Consider the following 22003-nt stretch of genomic DNA (forward strand, 5'->3'; position numbering starts at 1 on the left):
TCAATGGATTGGGAGAAAATCTTCACTAACCAGACAAGGGACAAGGGTCTCATATCTAAAATATACTTGGAATGCAAAACAACAAATCCTCAAAGAAACAACTGCTGATAAATAAGTGGGCTAAAGACTTAAAGAGAAACTTCTCTGAAGAGGAAATAAGAATGGCCAATAAACACATGAAGAAATGCTCATCTAATGGGAAGGGAAGGGAAGGGGAAACAAAGGAGGAGGCAACAATGATAAGAAATGTACTCATTACCTTGCTCATGTAATTGTAATCCCTCTGTACGGTATTTTCACAATAAAAAGAAAAAGAAATGCTCATCTTCTCTAGCCATAAAAGAAATGCAAATCAAAACAACATTGAGATTCCTCCTCACCCCAGTTAGAATGGCTATAATCAAGAATTCTAATAACAACAGATGCTGGAGGGGATGTGGCCAAAAGGGAACCCTGCTGCATGTTGGTGGGAGTGTAAACTTGTTCAACCACTTTGGAAAGCAGTATGGAGGTTCCTCAAAAGACTCCACATAGAGCTCCCCTATGACCCAGCAATCCTACTTTTGGGATTTACCCAAATGATTACAAACAAGGCCATACCAAAGCTACCAGCACAACTATGTTTATTGCAGCATTTTTCTTTTACCATAGCTAAGATATGGAACCATAGAAAAGATATGCGTGCACACAATGGAATTCTGTGCCTCCATCGGAAAGAATGACACTGCCCCATTTGTTAGGAAATGGAAAGACTTGGAAAAAAATATATTAAGTGAAGTAATCCAGGGCTCAAGAAACATAGGTCCCATGGTTTTCCTTATTTGCAATAGGTTTTTTTAAAAACACATTTAGAATATACTATGTGATTTTTTTGTTTCTTTTGTATGTTCTTCCCCCTTGGTATAACCCGTTTTCACTGTATTTGATTCCGGTACCCTGCATCTTGTATATACATTTTTCTAATTTGGGGAGGGGAAGGGAAATAACAAAATGCTGAAACAAAGATACAAGTTGACTCACTATAGCAATGAGATGTACAAGACACTATGTTGAAGAAGAACTTTACAAACTTCAGGGGGTGAGTGTGGGGTGGGGAGAGGAGTTGGGAAGGTGAGGAGGGAAGGAATGATAGGGGAAAAATAAAGGAGGGGGTAACAATGCTCAAAAGGAAATGTACTTATTACCTTACTCATGTAACTGTAACCTCTCTGTATAGTACTTTTACAATAAAAATATATATTAAAAAAAGAAAGGATGGTGAAATGGAGTCATTTGACCTCTAAAAAATCTCAGAAAACTTTTGTGGCCCTAACTCAATCATACAAAAGGATATCACTGTGATATTTACAACATGCACATAATGTACTTTGATCAAGCTCAGCCCCTCTATATTATTCTCTCTTAATCACCCTCTCTCCTTCTCACTCCTTTGAAAAAGATGTCAAACTGAGAATGACTAATCATACTTCCTTATGATGGGAACAGTAACAGGGTTGTAATTAATCCAAACTGGCTGATTAAGGAAGAAAAGAAATAATTGAAAAAATAGTCAGTAGTTCCCAGAAGACTAGAGAAGCAGAGCTTAGAAAGTGGCAGGTGCAAATGGAGGTTGGGTATGTGGAATCTGAGGCTGACCTGAGGCTCGTGGCCTATCCAGGATGAGAAGGACGCTTCTCTGAGCATAGGAAGACAACACAGCTGCCCAGTGGTGCTCCTGACAACTTGACCACTCAAAATTGACTGTAGTTGCTGCAAAAGCAAATCCTTCTAAGGACATGCTGCTTTATCTCACTAGCTCCTGACCCAAAGAGCCTGAAATGGATATCTGATCATCATCAGTCAAGAGTGGGAAGGGAGGTAGCTGACATTTTGTGCTACTCTGATAGGAAGCTCTGCTTCTTAACATTTCTGTGGCAGGGAATTCCTCAAGCAGGAAAGAAGTTTGTGTTCCAGCTAGTCAAAAGAAATGACAAATATCCACTGCAACAAACTCAGCCAAGGTCAAAATGATAACTTTTTACAATATGAATGTTTAAGACCTTTAATATATATGTTGTGGTGTAGTAATTGCAAAATGCAAAGATATATTGGCTATGGCATCCTAACAATTTATCGGTTGATTAGTAAAAAGATTAAAATCTGAAACGTGGGAAGAGTAGATATTGGTTGGGATAGCTTCTCATGCAATGCAGAAATCCTTCTCCAAGATAACAGTTTTAAGAAATGTATTGAAATATGGCTCCATTCCAATTACAAATTATTAAAAGTGGAATGTTTTCCATTTCCCAATACTCGTTTTGCATCTTACTTGCAGGAGTCCTAGATCTGATGGCTCTATTTATTCAGAATAGAGCATAGTACTTAAAAGTTTGTCTGGAGTCTATATTTGTTTTTTAGTAACTAGGTGACCTAATTTTGTTTTCTATATCTGGAAATGAGGATTATAAGAGCACCTACTCAAAAGAGGTATTGTACAACATAATAAGATGATTAGTAGTTAGATCAGAACCAGCAAATAGTGAGTATTCAGAAGGTAGCGACAATGTTCGCTGATGGATTGATGTTGGTGGTAATGATGATTGCATTTCCAAAATTAAGAGTCAGCTGCCATAGAAATGCAGAATGCTATTGGATAAAGAATGATGGAAAATATTGGATAAAGAACTAATATTTCAGTTTTAATCTTATTATATCATTCTTTGTAGCCACAAAATCACCACACTATATTTTTTGCAAAGAAAAGAAATGTGGGATTGCATTCTATTTATGAGATCCCTTTTAGCTCACACTTTTGAGATTCTATGTACACTTAAATACTGTTTTTCATATGGAAGATCCAGTTTACTCAACTATACCTATGAAAGCTATAACTTGCATAGGACACTAAAATGGAAAATAATTTTTTTCCACTATACTCACTACTTTTAACTCTGTAGCAAATGTGGATGTTTTTTCCTACAGTGGCCAATCCTCTAACACTATCTGGGTGTCCTCAAGTTCACTTAAGTGTAGACACCATCTACCTGGAATTAGTGTCAGTTTAAGAGCATAGTATCATACAATTACTCCCCCACTCTAGATACCAGTCACAAATGAGTCTTTAGGTTATCTGCACTTCTGTCCTAAATGGCTGAAAATCAGGATTCTTACAATGCTTTGTTTAAGGTTGATAATTTACAATGATAGATGACAGAACTCACAGAAACCCACTTCCTAGCTTATTATAGGTGACATAATAAAAAAATACAGATGAACAGCCAGAAAAGAACTACATGGATGAAGTTTGGAAAAGTCCTGAGGGCAGGAGCTTTCATCCATAGGGAACTGCATACAGTCACCAACCTTTTCTGTACGTTTGCCAGGCCTGGAGCTTGAATTCAGCGCTTTGGGCATTGACTCTGTGCTTTTGTGCACAAGTCTAGTGATCTACCATTTGAGTCACACTTACATTTCTGGCTTTTTGGTGGTTAATTGAAGAGTCTCAGGGATTTTTTTGCCTTGGCTGGCTTTGAATCATGATCTTCAGAGCTCAGCCTCCTGAGTAGGTAGAATTATAGACATGAGCTACCAGTACCATGCAAACATGGAAACTTTTGAACCTCTTTTAGGTGTGTGTATGCATACTCAGGGCCTCACATACTAAACAAACTCTTCCTCTTGAGCTATTGTCCTGCCCTTTTTCTTTTGTATTTTGCTCCTTAGATAGAGTATCAATAACTCTTTATTGATCTTGAACTCTCAATTCTCTAGTCTTGGCCTGGAAAGCAGCTGGAATTATCGGCATGAACCAACACACCTAGCTTTCCTTAAGCATTTTTGTGGAGGCTTCATCCCATTGGCAATATCAATTTGTAACTACAAATCTACCTCCTTTCTTCTTTCTGGATAATGGGTTGGGACTAAAAATTCTGAACTTTTAATCATGGCATTTTTGGACGAGCCCTTATCCTGAAGTGACTCCGGTCTCACCAAGAGTCTCTTGCTAGGACATAAGCAGGAACTGGTGGCTCATGTCTGTAATCCTAGCTACTCTGAAAGACTAAGATCTGGAGAATTGTTGTTCAAGGCCACTGGGGCATCCATCTCCAAATAAGCAGCAAAAGCAGAGTGTGGAGATGTGCCTCAGCTACTAGCCTACCAAGTTCAAGCTTTGATATTATATTCCAGTACTGGACAAAAAAAGATTATCTCACTAGGACCAAAGATGCCTCTATCACCCAGTAAGAAAAATTTAAGGAATTTCAGAGCTCTGAGTCTAAGATCAGTTATTTTAAGAGCTGTTCTTAGCACCTCGATCATTGAGGATATTACAAAAATTTTAGGACCTGTGTGAGTAGAACTGGGGACAACAGTCAGATTTTGTATTCATCACAACACGTTGCAACTGATTACCAGACACATTACAGCTTTTGCCGCCTCCCTCAGCAATGCTTGTCAATGTCACTTTTGGGGTGCAGCAGTCATTATTATATTAGTAGAATTGTTTCTTTAAATAACAGAAATTCTCCTACATATTTTAAAAATGAAGGATCACAAAGGTATGGATAAATATACAAAATGCAATAATATAAAGAACCATGTAGTTTGCATTAATTCTTTATGAAAGATAAAATGGTAATTTTAAATAAGCAACAGTTGATTCTATGACTTATAACATTTTAAATAGAGACCTCATATTCCTAGAAACATATATTTATTCTTCATGAAGCCTATAATTTTATCCTATTCATCTATAAATTCCATAGGGGTAATCCATATTAATTCTATATTAAAATAAATGTATCACTTAATCCTGGTATTTAGCAGAGTTTACACACACACACACACACACACACACACACACACACACACACACACACACACACACACACACACACACACTTGGAAAACTTGTAGCATTTGAACAAGCCTAATTCTACAAAGAAGCAAATACTGGCTTTACTTTTGCAAATATTGATTTTGCTTTTGGGCATTGATGATATTTAGGATTTTGAATGACACCTAAAAAACATATGGTGGTGTATATTTTTGCTAAATTATTTTCATCTAGCTTCCTGAGATATAACTAAGCCTTTGAAAAGCAGATAGTGCCTGGAGTTTATATTGCCAAAAGTTTGGAAATGTTGACTTCGATATGGGAATAAGTAGATAGAGATTGCTTTTGTAGAATACCCCTAATTTTGTTTTGGAGAGAGGCTAAGTGTAGATGAGGACACTGAGAAAAAGAGATATTTTGGATTGCAGGGCCATCATTATGCAGATAATATTCAGCTTTATTCAGCCATACATCTCCCTTTCCTTTAGCCCAGATGGTGAAATGACTCATCTATTCCACTGGCCAGCAAAACAAGGGAGACAGAAGAGGAGCTGTTATAATCAGATAAAAATGGATGATGTTTCAGAAGCAAGGGGAAAATATTTCCAGGCAATGATGATGGTACATTGATAGAACTTGTTAATACTTTACATTCCTTTTCAAGATTCACAGCTTGGGTTTCACATTGCTTCCAGGATTTTGGCTAGTAGCTCTGACCAGGAATTCTTTTAATCTTCCTGGTGTGTATGTAAGTTGAAAATCTTTCTGACCTTCAAGTGACTGATTTGAGTAATTTCTGTTTGTGAAGCCTAAATATCACCCTCTGAATGTGTGACTTTTTCTTTACTTTCTTTGAAAATCACCTAGGAATTTTATGTGGGGTGTATTTTTGTTAGAAATGTGATTAGCATGAATGTATAATCCCTTCCTTGAAGAACTTCAGGAAATGCCTACTGGATGTTCCCAGAACAATGTAGTAGAAAATTATGGGTTGTGATGACATAAATGAAAGGAGTAGGATGTGGAAAGTTTCTGTGGTTATTAGGTGAGGTCATGCTGTTACTATGTGGAAGGGTTTAGAGATGTGTAGTTGCAGCAGTAGGGTTTATTTTTCCAGCAGTAGGGTTTAAATCTAGGGCATCACTCATGCTAGAAAAGCACTCTGACAATGATGCACACCCCAACACCAGCCAGAGAAAACCTTAAATCTTACTTCCCTGAAGATATAAAGAAATCATTGATCCCTAGGAAATCAGACAAGTCTGTCTCTAGCTAGATGTTCAGTTTTGAATATAATTAGGTAAGATTGTTCTTATCAATGAGTGGCATAATAGTATATATTAGTATTTCTGAACCTAACTTCCTAGTCTGTTTGTTTATGAAACAACTAACTTGGCTTTCCTAAACAACTATTTTAATCTTATTTTTTTATCTTAACACATTTGATAGCTCCTCCTTTCCTCTGAAATTGGGTAATATCTTCCTTCTGGTCATTCAGGGGGAGCTCTACACAACAGAGCCTACTTTTCTGGTTTTATCCCAAGAGGGCTGTTTTTGTGTTTCATGCCAGCCAAACGAATTATACAATGTCTTAGGAGTCTAGTATAAACCAGCTGACACTGCTTGCATCACCCACAATACATTTCTCTAGTGCATGGGAAATATTTGGTTTTGCCTGCCTAACTTGAATTTTCTCTTCTTATGAAATAGTATCTTGATTTTCCATTAAGGTAGAACCACTTCCCAGTGCAAAAAAACCCCTTGTGTTTCCCAATTAATGGTAGGGTACTCACCCTACCATTGGTTAATAAGTGGGAATTTGAATAGAACATGTGATACTCAAAGGAAAGTCACTGAGATGTTACCATTTCCTGGAATTTTAATCTGGAGCAGTGTAAGAAATTTTAAAAATTGGAATTATTTCTTCAAAATAGTAACATTCATTAAGAGATTACCAATGGTCTCTTATTTTTTGGTACTAAAAATTCACAATATTTTGACCATAAAATATCTTTTCTGTATTTCCACAAGCCAACCCTTTTTCCTTTGTTAACTTTCAATCTGATTAAATTAGAGGTCATTTCTATTGCTTGGAAACAAAGAATGCGGCAGAGCTCTACAGTTGAGAAAATAATAGCTCTCAAAGATGGCCTTTTTCAAATCCCCCAAATCTGTAAATATTGTATGTTAGATGTCAAAGGAGACTTAAACTAGCAGATCAAATTAAAGTTAGCAGATTTTAAGATAAAGTGTCTTGGTAATTAACAGAGAAGAAAGAAGCAAATGAATCAAAACTATAAATATCATGTCAGTAATACTAGCTGGTCACAATTGGCTTCAAAGATGGAAAGAGACAACAACTTGAGAAGTGAAATGAATCTAGAAAAAATAAGAAAATAGATTTTTCTTTACAATCGTCAAGAAGGAATATGGGGGCTGGGAAGGTGGCTCAGTGGTAGAGCACTTGCCTTGCATGCATGAGGCCCTGGGTTTGATTTCACAGCACCACATAAGCAAAAAGCAAAAAGCTGGAAGTGGTGCTGTGACTCAAGTGGTAGAGTGCTAGCCTTGAGCTGAAGAGCTGAGGGACAGCGCCCAGGCCCAGAGTTCAGGCCCCACAAACAGAACCCCCCCCCTAAAAAAAAAGAAGGAATATAGTCATACTGACCACTTGACTTTAGCACAATGGCAGCTATTTTGGATTTCTGACCTACAAAAGTGCAAGAAAGAATTAGAGCTCAGTCTAGATTATTTGCATATGTAAGATACATGGAGTCCTAGGTTTTATCCCAAACACCACAAAGAAATTTTGTAAGACAATTTGTATTGTATTAACATATTAAGTTTGTGGTTATTTGTTAAAGCAGCAATAAGAAGCTAATAGAGTTCCACAAAACATGGTTGAGTAAATACTTATATTTATTCTTTAAGAAAGATCCCTCTTTTGGGGAGGGGGATGTGGCCAAAAGGGAACCCTACTGCATTGTTGGTATGAGTACAAACTTGTTCAACCACTTTGGAAAGTAGTATGGAGGTTCCTCCAAAGCCTCCATATAGAGCTCCCCTATGACCCAGCAATCCTACTTCTGGGCATTTACCTAAATGATTACAAACAAGGCCATACTAAAGCTACCAGCACAACTATGTTTATTGCAGCATTATTTACCATAGCTAAGATATGGAACCAACCCAGATGCCCCTCAGTAGATGAGTGGATCAAGAAAATGTGTTATATATATATATATATACATATATATATATACATATATATATGTGTATAATGATATTCTACACCTCCATCAGAAAGAATGACACTGCACCATTTGTTAGGAAATAGAGAGACTTGGAAAAAATTATATTAAGTGAAGTAAGCCAGGCCCAAAGAAACATAGGTCCCATGGTTTCCTTTATTTGTAATAACCAGTTTAAGTCTAGGACAAGCAGAAAAGGTCAAAAGCTATAACCATATAAGATGATGTTCAGTGAAATGAACCCCAAGATAGGGACAGAAGTAGATTTTTCTTCCTTGCTATTGTTTTTTTTGGGGGGGGATCCGGTGGTGGGGCCTGAACTCTGGGCCTGGGGTGCTGTCCCTCAGCTCTTCAGCTCAAGGCTAGCACTCTACCACTTGAGCCACAGCACCACTTCCGGCTTTTTTTCTTTTTGCTTATGTGGTACTGAGGAATTGAACCCAGGGCCTCATGAATGCAAGGCAAGCACTCTACCACTGAGCCATCTTCCCAGCCCCATCTTGCTATTGTTTTTAACATATTTAAAATGTTCTATGTGATTTTTAAAATTTTCTTTTGTTTGTTCTTTCCTCATGGTATAACCCCTGTTTTCACTGTATTTGATGTCGGTGCCCTGCATCTTTTTTTTTTAATTGTGAAAATACCATACAGAGGGGTTACAATTACATGAGCAAGGTAACGAGTACATTTCTTATCAAGCATTGTTGCCTCTTCCTCTGTTTCCCCCCACCATCCCTTCCCATCTCCTCCTACCCCCACCCCCCTGCCTTGCATCTTGTATATACATTTTTCTAATTTGGGGAGGGGAAGGGAAATAACAAAAAGCTGAAATAAGGATACAGTTTGACCCATTTTAACGATGAGATGTACAAGACACTATGTTGAAAACGAACTTTACAACTTTGGGGCGGGGAAGGAGGAGTTGGGGATATGGGGAGGGAAGGGATGGTAGGGGAAAAACAAAAAATAAATAAGAAACATCTCTCTTTTCTCCATGATGGTTCTTACTTTTTTAACTATTTCAAATATTTATGAAAAATATAATGACTATGTATATCACCGTTTTTGTCAACTTTGCGATTTTTTTTCAATATTTCAAACACACAACAGATATTATCTCTTGAATAAAGTTGTCTTGAATTCATTTCTTCCCAAATCCCCTTTGTGTATCTCCTAACTATACTATTTAGTATATTCTGTCATTTATACCTACACTATATATAATTTTCTTTTTCCACATTTTCAAGATTACGTAAATGAGGGGTTTCCTTATAAATCACTCAGCAGCTTCATTTTTCTCAAAGCTATGTTTAAAATGTTTTATCTATTATGAAGTATGTAAATTGAGTTACTTCTTCTAATTTTATATCTTGTCATGTATACAGTTTATCACAGTAACAAAACAGAGTAACTTAGAACCAGAGACTATTTCTCTTCCTTACATTATACTTTCAGAGGTGAATAGCACAAGGCTGTTCTACCTTCCTGAACATATGGTTTTCATTTAGAAGATGAAGATGTTTCTGTTATAACTTTTATATTACCTAGTATTGAATAGGCAAAGAATAAAATAGTCTTGTTTTTTTCTGACACGACTAAGATGTGACACATACACATCATTTCAGTTCCCAACCCTGCAAATCACGCCCAGCTGCAAAGAAGCTAAAGAACTCTATCAAGGCAGCAAAATGCTCAGCTAGGATGTGTAAGGAAACTTCCTTATTTCTGTTTCAGTAAAACCGATTTAGTCATCAGAAGATCATCAATGACAGAGAAAACCCAAACATGATCAAGCAGCACCACTAGCCTTTGTAGCTTTGATTATTTTATTTTTTTTGCTGGTCCTGGGATTTGAACTCAGGGTCTAGGTGCTGTCCCTCAGCTTTTCTGTGCTCAAGGCCACTCTGCCACTTGAGCCTTGGTGCCACTTTTGGTTTTTTCTGAGTAGGTTGGAGATAAGAGTCACACAGACTTTCCTGTACTGTCTGGCTTCAACTGCGAACCTCAGATCTCAGCCTCCATGGTAGCTAAGATTACGGGTGTGAGCCATGGGTTCCCAGCTATCTTAAGGTCATAAGAAAAGGTCTCATGATTTTGGAGGCCAGCCTGGACAGTGATCCTCCTACTACTGTTTTCCATAGAGTGAGTGACAGGTGAGTGCCATCGAATTCAGTTTCTTTAGTTGAGACAGGCTTTTAGATACTTTATGCCAGGATTGGCCGCAAAATGTGATCCTCCCAATCTCTGCCTCCCAAGTAGCTGGTAGTATAAGTGTGAGCTACTACATCTTTTGAAATTTGCAAATATTTAGTAAGGTACACTAGATCTTGGTTCCAAAATAACCTTAACAAATGTAAAAGAATTGAAATGCTGCACAAATAGTCTCTGACCATAACAGAATTAACCTAGAAATCAGTAAGAGAAAAATATCAAGAAAATATTTTCAAACATTTGGAATTTAAAACATGCTTCCACAAAATCCAGTAGCCAGAAATATTTCTCAAGGGTAATAAAAATACTGAATTAAATAAAAATAAAAACACAATTTATCAGTAGACAATGCAGATAAAGCAGGACAACATGAAAAAGTTATACAATACATTCTTATATAAGAAAATAATTTTTAATTAAAATACTCAAGCTTCCATCTCAAGAAAGAAAAGGAAAAAAATAGTCCAAGGCAAGAGTGAGGAAATAACAATTTTGGGACCAGAAATTAATGAAACTGAAAGTTTCAAGATAATAAAAGCTAGTTTTAAAAATGCTGTTTTGTGAATATTAATAAACACTAGAATGTACTTCTAGCAAGACCAATAAAGAAAAAGTGAACATCATTTACCAATATCAGGCAGTCAAGAGGGAATAACACTGAAGACTGCAAAAATTAAAAGAACAATAAAAATAGCTATAAATATTCTACATTTATAAATTCAACAAGTTACAATGGAAAAATTACTTGAAAATCACATAGTGAAATACAGTCATATGCCACATAATGTGAGAGAGGTCCTATAAAAGTATTATGGGGCTGGGAAGGTGGCTCAGTGGTAGAGCACTTGCCGTGCATGCGTAGGCCCTGGGTTCGATTCCTCAGCACCACATAAGAAAAAAAGAAAAAAGCCAGAAATGGCGCTGTGGCTCAAGTGGTTGAGTTCTAGCCTTGAACTGAAGAGCTGAGGGACAGTGCCCAGGCCCAGAGTTTAGGTCCCATGACCGGACCCCCCCAAAAAAAAGTATAATTAAGCTGAAAATCACCCATTGTTCTGATTGCTCAAATGTAGCATGGTAAAGTCATAGCACAGTGGCTTAGTGGCTTACTTACTCTGTGTTTGTGGCTATATAAAGCTGGCATTAACAACTACACAATTGTATAAAAAATACAATTACAAAAGCATATAACATTTGATAAGAAGTGACTAGGTTACTAGTTTATGCATTTCCTATAACATCCATCTTTTATTGCTATTTTGGAGTGAGCTTCTGCTTGTGAAAAGTCTGCAGTAAAAGAGTACATGTACACCGACAGCAGCATCACAAAGCTCATATTCATTGTGTCTCTGATTGTACCATCTGCTTGGTTGAATGTCATGTGGTTTTGCTTATAATGGACCTAGAAACAACAAGTTACACCAGGTTTGGGTAGCTACATTCAGGTGCTCACATGTCATTAACTGAGGCACAAATGAGTATAACTACAAAAAAATGTTGAATGAGTAGCTAAAAATGTTTTCATTGGCAAAAATCTAGCAAAGAAGACAAGTAATTATTAGTTACTTAACCAATAATTCTAGAACACAGAAGAGAAGGGAACACGTTCCAATTTACCCCAAGAAGTCATTACTATTCAAATCCAAAACTAAAGACAATCATAGTAAAAAGAAAACTTTATTATAAATTTAGACATAAAAGACTCCATAATATACAAGTAAATCAAATCTAACAAAATACAACAAGATTATATTTTAATAAGATTAATCCTTGGCATGCAGAGTTGGCTTAATAATAAAAAATAGTAAGTACAATATAAATTAATAGACTATTGCACAAAAATCACATGATCATATCAACATATGCAGAGAATACAAAACCTCAAAAAAAAGAAGAAACACAATGAAACATATCTAGATAAAACCAGAGACTACTATTTACTCTTTTTCTTTTTCTTTTTTTTTCTTTTTTTTGTGGTTGTGTGGCTTGAATTCAGGGTCTGACTAACACTTTATCACTTTGAGCAACAGCTCCACTTCTGGTTTTCAGTTAGTCAATTGGAGATTAGAGTCCTAGACTTTCTTGCTTGGGCTGGCTTTGAACTGTGATCTTCAGATCTCAGCTTCCTGACTGGCTAGGATTATAGGCATGAAGTACCTGGCTTCTCTTTTTATTCAAGTCTTTGCAAAACTATGTAGGGCGAGAACTCCAAGGTTTAAAATATTGATATAATGTACATGACAACTCTAATGAATAATTTTTACTGTCTTATAAAGTTGAAATATTTTTAGACTTTACATGAAAGTTAGGTTATTAACTGTAGGTATATTGTGAAAATTTAATCTATGTTGTAATTTATAAAATATTAATAAGATAGTTGAAAGAAGTATATCTTTAATGCCAACTAGAAAATTAAAGTGGAATGTAAATTATTTTAAAATACTAAGATTAATAAAAAATAAATAAAATCATTAAAAATGAAACTATAAGTGGAAAATTTTAAATACTGTATATAAATATTTACAATAGCATTAATCAATTAACACATTATAAAAAATAGAATTTGAATCATAAAATATCTACAAAAGAATCAAAAGTGATATTAAGAGGTAATGTAAAAAAGATCAACATAACATATAAAGAGTAAACACAAGAAAAATAGAGAACCTATACTGATGTCATGGTACATAGATTCAAAAGCACAACACAATACTAGAGAATAGATATAGCATTTCGTGTCTAGAAAATAACAGTTCATGAGGAAGACACACAATACATAGAAAACATTAACATAACTCAAATACATGAAGAGAAAGTTACTTATTCATTCTAAAATGTAAGCAAGTGCTTAGACTCTCTTCTTCCACTACCACCACCAACACCTCCTCCTCTTCCTCCTCCTTCCTTCCTTCCTTCCTTCCTTCCTTCCTTCCCTTCCTTCCTTCTTCTCCCCCTCCCTTTCCTGTTCTTCCCTTTTCCTTCTTCCTCCTCTCTCTCCTCTCCTCCCTCCCATTCTCTTCTCCTCTCCCTTCTCTCTCCAGGATGGGAGAAAATCTTTTCTGGCTACAAAATCTAGCAGGAATAAAGAGCTCAATATAGATATCAGAAGAAAAAATATTCCAATCAATGAAGGAGCAAGTGAATCCAATATAACAAAGAGCTCAGTATAGATATCAGAAGAACAAATATTCCAATCAATGAAGGAGCAAATGAATCCAATACACAGTTATCAAAAAAAGTAATACAAGTAGCTACTTTCGCCATCAGGGATATGTAAATCAAGACTGCATTGGGATTCCATCTCACTCAGGTCAAAATGGCTGTCATCAAGAAATCAAACAATACATGCTAGCAAAGATGCTGGTAAAGAGGAAATATTATACACTGGTGTGGGAATGTAAATTTGTATTGCCATTGTAGAAATCAGCATTGGAGATTCCTTAAAAAATACCCTAAGTGTTGACTTTCTTTTTGAACTTGCTATACTCCTATATACCGAAAGGAATCATCATACAATGGAGATACCTGTCCAGCATGTTTACTGTGGCTTTGTCACAATTGCTAAGTGACATGATCAGCCTAGGTGCCCATCAACTGATGTATGGATAAAGAAAATGTGCTAGCCAGGTGCAGGTGGCTCACATCTGTAATCCTAGCTACTCAGGAGGCTGAATATGAGGATCACAGTTCCAAGCCAGCCCAGGGAAGAAAAGTCCTCATGAGACTCTTATCTCCAATTAACCACTCAAAAACCAAAAGTGGTGCTGTTGCTCAAGAGGTAGAGCACTAGTCTTGAGCACAAAGAGGCTTGGGGACAGTGCACAGGCTCTGAGTTCAAGCCTCAGGACTGGCAAAAAGAGAGAGACAGAGAGACAGAGAGACAGAGACAGACAGAGACAGAGACAGAGAGAGATAGAGGGAAAGAAAGAAAGAATGAAAGGAAAGGAAGGAAGGAAGGAAGGAAGAAAGAAAGAAAGAAAGAAAGAAAGAAAGAAAGAAAGAAAGAAAGAAAGAAGAAAGATAGATAGAAAGAAAAGTGCTAGCTGGGGTGCCAGTGGCTCACACCTGTAATCCTAGCTACTCAGGAGGCTGAAATTTGAGGATCAAGATTCCAAGCCAGCCTGGGCAGGAAAGTCCATGAGACTCTTATCTCCAATAAGCCACCAGAAAACTAAAAGTGAAGTTTGTGGCTCAAGTGGTAGAGGGCTCATCTTGAGCTGAAGAGTTGAGGGACAGAGCCCAGGCCCAGAGTTCAAGCCCCAGACAAAAAGAAAAAAGAAGAAAGAAAGAAAGAAAGAAAGAAAGAAAGAAAGAAAGAAAGAAAGAAAGAAAGAAAGAAAGAAAGAAAGAAAGAAAGAAAGAAAGAAAGAAAGAAAGAAAGAAAGAAAGAAAGAAAGAAAGAAAGAAAGAAAGAAAGAAGAAAGAAAGAAAGGAAGGAAGGAAGGAAGGAAGAAGAAAGAAAGAAAAGAGAGGGAAAGAACGAAAGAGAAAGAAAGAAAGAAAGAATGAATGAGGAAGGAAGAAGAAAGAAAAAAAGAAAGAAAGAAGAAATAAAGAGAGAGAAAAGAAAAGTGCATAGCAGGGGCTGGGAAGTTGGCTCAGTGGTAGAGTGCTTGCCTTGCATGCATGAGGCCCTGGGTTCAATTCCTCAGCACCACATAAGCAAAAAGAAAAAAGTCAGAAGTGGTGCTGTGGCTCAAGTGGTAGAGCGCGAGCCTTGAGCTGAAGAGCTGAGGGACAGAGCCCAGGCCCAAAGTTCAGGCCCCACGACTGGAACCCCCCCCCCAAAAAAAGAAAAGTGCAGAGCAGAGGAAGAAATTATGTCATTTGCAGGAAAACAGATCATAATATTAGATGAAATAAGCCAGCCTCAGAAGGACAAATTCACATATATTCCTCTTATATGCAGATTTAGATTTATTTTTAAAAAGAACATGAGCTGAGTGTCAGTGGCTCATACACATAAACCTGGCTATTGAGAAGATTAAGACCAGGCAGCCCAGGACAAAAAGGTCCACAGAACCCCGTCTCCAAAATAATCAGCAAAAGCCAGGTTGGAAGAATGGCTCTGGTTGGAGAACACTAGCAGAGCAAGCAAACTGAGCAAGCACAAGGCCTTGAGTTTAAAAAGATAGAAAAATCTCTGATAACAGGGTTTTTGTTGTTGTTGTTGTTGTTGTTGTTGTTTTAAGAATGACATGAATTGGATGAGACAGGTATGGTGGTTCACACCTGTGTAATCCCAACTAATTGGGAAGCAAAGATCAGGAAGATCTCAGTTTGGGGCCAGCATGGGGGAAATGTTAGTGATACCCTTTTGGATATGATTATGCATGCCCAGCATCCCAGCTACAAGGGAAGCAGGGCCATCTGTGGTAGTCCATGGGTAAAATGTTGACACTGCCTGAAAAATAATGACAGCAACACAGGTTGGGGCATGAGTAAGGAAGTATAGAAGATATTTAGTAAATCTGAGGGCTCTGTGTTTAAATCTGAGTATGTCTTTAAAAGAAAAAATAAGACCTGAAAGGAGACTAGGAAGAGAAAGGGAACCAATGCAACAAGCTGGGAAGAGGGGAGGGGAGGTAGTGGACAGGTCAAAGATTTGAGGCTATGAGTAAAATTAGAGTACATTATATACATGTATTAACATGTTATGAAAGCTATTAAAATGTACAAAGACTCAGGCTGAGTGTAATGGCTGAGAATATAACAACTTGAAACAAAAAAAATCGTACTATGGGGTTTTAGCACAAATTGTAAAGTATTCACAAGTCCATATTGATACAAAGAAATGATTTAGTAAAGTAATTAAAGGAGAAGAGGTAAGCCTTTGAAGAAGAATTCCAAATTATTTATGCAGCTACTCTATCTTCAAGGAGATGTGGCACAGTTCCCATTTCATAATTGTGCATAATAACTTTTTTCAAACATTACAGTAGGGAAAGAGGGACAAAGGAATTTCAGAGTAGAGATCTGAGAAACCCAACCATAGCAGTGTGACCAAAATAAGCATCAATTTTTATGGATTATTTGTTTATAGACAGCTCTCGATATGATGTCATAAAAGTGGTGCTTTAACCTGTGGTCTTCCCCCCACAAAACCAGCAACCTCAATCATAAATGTAGAAAACATCAGATAAACTCCAATAGAGGAGCATCATGACCAGTTCATCAACAATGTCAAGGACCATCAGAGAACCTGAAGTCTGCAAAACTGAACAGCCTGTAGAAGCTAAGTAGATATGCAAGTAACTGTTTGGCTCTATTTTAATCATGATCCTTGAACAGGAAAAAAACTAAGGAGATTTCGATAAAATATGAACATTAGCAATGTAGCATCCTAATAACATAAGGTGTGAATAATAGGTTAATAATGGGGTATGATTTATTTGAGAACTCTCTGGGTTATCTTCCCAAACATTCTGTAAACCTGAAATTGTCATAAAACATGAAGTCTGCTATTAAAAAATTAAATAAAATATAGAGTATAAAATATATACTAATAAAAATCATTAAAAATTAGAGAAGAAAACTAAGAAACCCACAGAAATATAGCCCTTAATGTATGAAAAGGTATTCGTTTTCACTTCTATGTTGCGAAATGCAAATTAAAACAGTTATTATGTCTTTCCAGAACATCTTTAGCACTCTCTTTTGCTGAAAGAGGAGTCTTTCATTCAACTGTAGTGAAAGACTTGATTATAAACACTTGACATATACTAAGGGGTCAATTTTCATCTGTATGTATGCATAGGGCAAATCACACACCCAAGAAAATAGAAAATAGAAATTTGGATGGCTTGGGATTGAAACTCAATCCCTTCATTTTTTGGGAGATTTAAAAAAGGGTAATAGAAACTGCAAGTGTCATAGTGAAGGCAGCCATGGTTAACAGATAGATAGGGAGAGGGAGAGAGACAGACAGATAGACAGAAACATACAGGTGTTGGGACTAGGATTTAGGTGGTGCAATTAAATAGTTGCTGTCCTCTTTTCCTGCTTATATTGCCAATGTTTATCATATCAGTTATCATAGTAACATGTTTGATATCTGGGTAAGTCATCAAGAAAACACATGAAAAGACTCTCAGGGCAGAGATTCTCAGGAGGCTGAGATCTGAGGATTGAGGTTTGAAGCCAGCCTGGGGAAGAAACTGTGAAGTTCTTATCTCCAATTAAGCACAAAAAAGAAAAAAAATAGCCAGAACTAGAGCTATGGCTCAAGTGGTAGAGTCCTATCCATGAGCAAAAAAGCTCAGGGACATCACCCAGGCCCTGAGTTTAATTCCCAGGACTGTCACACTCGCGTGCAGCGCGCGCGCGCGCGCACACACACACACACACACACACACACACACATTTCTTTTTTTCAGGTAATCTCTCTCTCTCTCTCTCTCTCTCTCTCTCTCTCTCTCTCTCTCTCTCTCTCTCTCTCTCTCTCTCTCTCTCTCTCTCTCTCTCTCTCTCTCTCATTTTTTTGTCAATCGTGGGGCTTAAACTCTGGGCCTGGGCTCTGTCTATGAGCTCTTTGGCTCAAGGCAAATGCTCTACCACTTGAGCCACAGTGCCACATCCTCAAACACATTTCTTATCCATAAAATTAAGAATACACAGAGAAAACTATTTCTCATCAAAAGCCATTTGAACCCAATGCACCTCTCTCTAGGCTCTGAGAAAGTGCTAATTTGTGTATTACAAATGAATGAATTCTCTACATGGTGGATGTTGAAATCTAGCCCATGACTTCAGCTATCCTCCATTCTCTCATTCTTATCATAATTTTAGCTTAAAAAACGAACCTCTTGATTGTTAATATTGTATCAATGATGGCTTAATCTCTGATCCCAACATAGTCACTGAATAGAGCAGAATTGCAATTGGGTTTGGAAAGAAGCACTAATAATTTTCAACTTCTAGGGGTCTTGTGACATTGATTAAAACTTCACTTGCCCAGAAGACTACGGAAAATATCAAAATGCTAACCTGCCAAGTATAAGTAAATAGGATTTTAAATTATGGGAGAATTTGCCTATCAAAATTGTGAATTGTTGTTCATTTTACAGCTGAACTCTAACAGAACAATTTAGATGCTTCATATAAATTTTTTGAAGGCCACCTATATATTTAGTTTTCAATACCTATTGCATCTAGCTTCTGACAAGCCAAACACCTTTAATTCATTGCCATGTGGAGAAAAACTTGTAAGAAACAGACCAATGATAGCCTTACATTTTTTCTTTGTATTATGAAATGCCTCTCAGTGTTGAGATGTCTAATAGAATTAACTATGAAAGATGCATCCACAGTGGAAAAAGCAGAAATTTTATTCTAAATCTACATTTCTTGTATGATCTTTCTGAATCATTCATAGTGTTTCTATGACTTTATTGAATTGTAATATCTGATGCATTTTTATTTAAATAATGATCAGCATCAGATGAGGATCAATTTGTTTTTAGAATAACTGGCTTATATTCTAAAACCCTTTTGTGAAGACCTCAGCTCATATTTGAGTGAATGATTCAAGTATCATGCTAACAATGCCAAGAGAATTATAACAGCAACCAGAACTGTAGAGGTAATGATGTCTACATTTTTTCTTTAATGTTTCAGATAGGAAGTATTATTTATTTATTTATTGCTGGTCATGGGGCTTGAACTCTGAGCCTGGGCACTGTCCCTGAGCTTTTCAGCTCAAGGGGAACACTCTACCACTTGAGCCACAGTGCCACTTCAGGTTTTCTGGTGGTTAATTGGAGATAAGAGTCTCATGGACTTTTCTTCTTGAGCTGGCTTTGAACCACAATCCTCAGATCTCAGCCTCCTGAGTAACTAGTATTACAGGTGTGAGCCACCAGTGCCCAGCTCTGATAAATCTTAATTCTTTTCTAATTAGGTAAAGTTTAATATTATAAAATGTTTTAGATCAATTTCTAAAAGCTCAAAATATGCTAGTGATATGAAATGGCTTGTCTGTCAGGAGTGTGGAAAGGAAGACATCCTTCTACTTTGTGAGTGCTTCATTTAAATGAACATATTTTGACTCTAGAGTCAGAATATTCTTTAGTCTTCGGCTGAAGCAGTTGGCTGTGCTTCATGCCAGCAATGCTTCAATGATCACTCAAGGAGCCATAGGTGGAGACTTGGGTTATTGAGGCAACCTAAATCCCCAAAACTTTATACAGAAACTTATCCCAGGCCTAGCTTTCCAATTCCTCTCCTCATTTCTAGGCAAAGAAAGGATAGGCCTTCATGATACTTTACTCAAAGCTCCAAAGACGTATTTGCAATTTTTGCCCCTTCTAGTGCTGGTCTTGTCCTGATTTTATTTTGAAAACATAAAACTGTAGAAAACATGAAAATAAATAAACGAAAACATGTTTAACTATACAACTCTCAATTTAATACAGAAGAAATTCTCAAGAATAAAAATATTGAAGACATTTAATCAATGAGGCAGAACATGAAAGACATATAAAACTGTGTGTAGTAGGAAATGTATCTTATTTTAGATGCATAAGCACATTCACAAAAAAAGTTGACCATGTCATTAGTACACACACACACACACACACACACACACACACACACACACACACACACACACACACACACACACACACACGTCAATAAGGTCCAAAGAATAGAAATAAAAAAAATAGCACTTTCTAAACTTAAATCATTAAAACTGGAAATAAACAATAATTTTAAAAAATCACACCCACATGCACATGTTAAGTAATTATATTTTATCTTAGAGCAAACAAATAATTAAAATTACAGACTTTTCAAAGGAAAAATAAGCTAATTTAATACAACAATAACATGTGTCAATGTGGGTCAATGTGTTCTGAGATTAAACAGAATAAAACCTACTCTTTGGTTTTAAATTGTTGAAAACGCGAAGGAAGACCAAATGTTTTAGTATGGAAATAATGCTAATTTTTTTCTTATATTTTTGGCTGGATAACTCAATGTGTAATGTTTTTTCTTATGTTACAAAAATATGACCTTAAATGCATCTCAACTCATTTATCTAAGAGAAGCCTTGGAATGTGATACAACATACTTCTTAGAAAAGATACTGGGAAGAACTATCAACATCTTTTCATTTCTGCCTGCTTTTGTTTCTTGTTCTTTTGCTCAGGGCAAACCTAGAGCAGATGTACAAAGTGTAAAGTTTTCTTGCTTATGGCAAGAAACCAAAAGCTGCACCAGTTATAAAAGAGAAAAAAACACCTGTTTTCCCCCCTCAATTATTTTGTCCTTCCTCCAATAGTTAAATTCTTTCCATCTTTGTATCTTTTGTTCCCCAAACAAAAAAGGCAAAGTAAGTAAGTAAGTATGCTACTCCTGGCTCTAAAGGACAGCATGGCTGGAGGTCCATAAACCCCAATTAGTCATGATTTGTACTCACTGAAGACCATGGAGGAGTGGGCAGAGATGACTGGCTCGGAGTATGGTAGGGGGCCTTTAAAGGCCAGTGTGAGCGGGGGCCTCTGAGGTGGACATTGGCTGATTTTTCTCCTCAGTATCCATTCTTTCTTGATTACCAGTTCACATGGTTCAAGTGGGACTTCCTACAGCTTGAAGTTCCAGTGGTTCCTAGATGTAGAGAGTGATTGTTAAGCCACAATGCATGATCTCACTCAGGACTGTTACAGTTAGATTCAGGATTTTTTTTTTTTTTGCCAGTCTTGGGGCTTGAACTCAGAGCCTGGGCACTGTCCCTGAGCTTCTTTTGCTCAAGGCTAGCAATCTACCACTTGAGTCACAACACCACTTCCGGCTTTTTCTGTGCATGTGATATTGAGGAATCGAACCCAGGGCTTCATGAATTCTAGGCAAGCACTCAACCACTGAGCCACCTTCCCAGCCCTGATTCAGAACCTTTGATGGAACACAGAGAAAGTGCCTCTTATACCAGGAGTCACTCTTCTAGAGAATCATGTTTTCTGGCCCAGAATCTTTCAGTAACAGTCTTTATTCTCAGAGAATTGCCTCCTCTTGAAGCCTGATGCACCCAGGTGACACAGAAAGCTCCTTTTCCAGTCTCTAGCAGCAGAGAAGCATGTGTGACCGAGGCTACTTTCCTTATCACTCATGTAAAATGTTGCTAAGCCACTAGACAAAGAAAGAATACCCTGGGACACTGATAAGAAGGATGATGACTGAGATTTACAGCTTTTGGTGAAGAGGCGACTGGGTTGCAGGGTTGAGCTCTGGCCTCAGTGCAGCCTTGGTCCCAACAGCAGTGGAGTTCTCAGCCAATGTCAACAAAGGTTTCAGTTGTTGTTGGCAGCAGAGCAGCACTGTTTATATTTTCTACAGAATATTTCTTGTTGGAAACTTGGCTGCTGGCAAGATGCTTCAGTCTTTATAACAATTTTGTAGTCTTTTAGTAAATTCTTTTTTTTCCCCTGCAGTCCTCCGTGTCAGAGGATGTGGTTCTAAGAGCTCTGCCTAAAATGTCATAAAACTGATAGGCCTGGATATGTCAGGATATATCAGGAGCCCTGCTGAATATAGTTTGTTTGAAAATGAGATTAACCTAGAGGAAAACATGGCTGAGATCAAGAGTTGGACTTAGACTGATATTTGCTGAGTGCTAGATCTAGCCTTGCCTGAAGCTACTATGATTAAATGTGTAAGGATATGCATCTTTTACAAGTTACTTTTAGTTGAGTTACCTGTCATTGCAACTGAAGATGTTTTGAGTAACAAA

The 22003-nt window shown here is 37.1% G+C and overlaps 1 protein-coding gene across 1 annotated transcript in view; it reads right to left on the reverse strand.

Moving 5' to 3' along the window:
- Pja2 (praja ring finger ubiquitin ligase 2) overlaps nucleotides 1-20790 on the reverse strand; it is a 91056-nt gene extending 70266 nt beyond the window's left edge. Inside the window, exon 1 of the mRNA XM_070036024.1 lies at nucleotides 20696-20790. The gene's annotated coding sequence lies outside the window, so the exon portion shown is untranslated. The remainder of the gene's footprint in view (nucleotides 1-20695) is intronic.
- Between the last annotated feature and the right edge of the window lie 1213 nt (nucleotides 20791-22003).

This window comes from Dipodomys merriami, unplaced genomic scaffold (genome assembly GCF_024711535.1).
Source record: "Dipodomys merriami isolate MVZ:Mamm:240054 unplaced genomic scaffold, mDipMer1.0.p SCAF_27, whole genome shotgun sequence".
Lineage (NCBI taxonomy): Eukaryota > Metazoa > Chordata > Mammalia > Rodentia > Heteromyidae > Dipodomys > Dipodomys merriami.